Genomic DNA, 1,481 nt, shown 5'->3' on the forward strand with positions numbered 1-1,481 from the left:
TGTTCAAATCCTGATAACCTTCTTCTTATTGTTCTTGAACTTACTGCAATACCAGCTGCATTCATTTCACATCTGATGATTTTTTTCTAGCTTAAAGGCATAGCCATTTAATTTTTCTATCGGTAGTAGCACTTGTGCATTTCGGCCTGATTTGGCATCCTGAATGCCAAAAAATACATCGAAACTGTCCTGAAACCAAAATTAATACCTTCCATCAGGGATCTCTTCCCCAACAACGCACCATTTATTTTTCAGCAGGATTCAGCTGCATGCCACACAGCAAAAGTATGTAAAGCATGCTTTCAAAATAAAGGCATGGATATATTACCATGGCCAGGAAACAGTCCTGATCTCAATCCAATTGAACATTTGTGGCGACGTTTGAAAATTCTTGTACGAGAAAAACGTCCATCCAATAAAAGACAACTACGTGTAGCTATAATTGATTATTGGCACCATGTGATTACTAAAGATGAACTCCAAACACTCGTTCACTCGATGAAAACACGCTGTGAAGCTGTCTTAAAAAATAAGGGTTATCCTACTAAGTATTGATTGTGTAAGTATCACTTTAAAGAAATGCATATATAAGATAGATCTTACTAATAGTTGCGTAACTTTTTTTGTAATACAGATGTTGTAATACTGTATTTATTATTAAATTCTACATTAAATTACCTTCAATTTGATAGATAAACGTTTTTATTTAAGTGAAAATTAATATATTTTACAAGCGCACAAAGTTCAAAAACTTGAAACTTTCAAAAAGTGCCCACACTTTTGGTCACCACTGTATATACATATAGTACATGAGCAAAACTTTTCAAATTTATAATCACTTTTTATAAAAGCAGTTAAAAACAGTAATACAAATAGGTAAAGGTTTAATTACGTTAAGATATTGTGAAATAAATAAAAAATAATATATTTCTTAAATATAATTTTTAAAAATTGACCACGGTCGGATTTCGAAGCACGGATCATCGGGACTAGTAATTTGATACTTCAAATCACTTTATCCTACACGTTCATTTGGGTAACAAACTTATAACAAGCTTTTAAAAGTAATTTCTATTGTTTGTCGAGGGGACCAAGTAATGCTCCATTCTGAGGCCCGTAATTTGCGTATAATTATTTCGCTTGGTATAGTAGTATATTTTATAATAAAGTACAATATATGACCGAGATTGAAAATTATAAGTTAATACTTAGGGGAAATATGGGGCATTATTTGCATGCAGTACATGAGCAAAAATTTTCAATCTTCTATGCATTTATCACAATTTACTGAAATAAAAGTAAGTAAATGAATATTTTATTTATATTAAAATGTTATACATTTAAAAAAAATTCTTCTTAAATCTAATTTTTAAAAATGGCCGCGACCAGGATTCGAACCACTGCTCCTCCCAGTGGCGTACGCAAGGGAGGGGTTTAGGGGTTTAAACACCCCCCTTGAGCTTAGATATTACTCATTAACT

Source organism: Parasteatoda tepidariorum, chromosome 3 (assembly GCF_043381705.1).
Source record: "Parasteatoda tepidariorum isolate YZ-2023 chromosome 3, CAS_Ptep_4.0, whole genome shotgun sequence".
Lineage (NCBI taxonomy): Eukaryota > Metazoa > Arthropoda > Arachnida > Araneae > Theridiidae > Parasteatoda > Parasteatoda tepidariorum.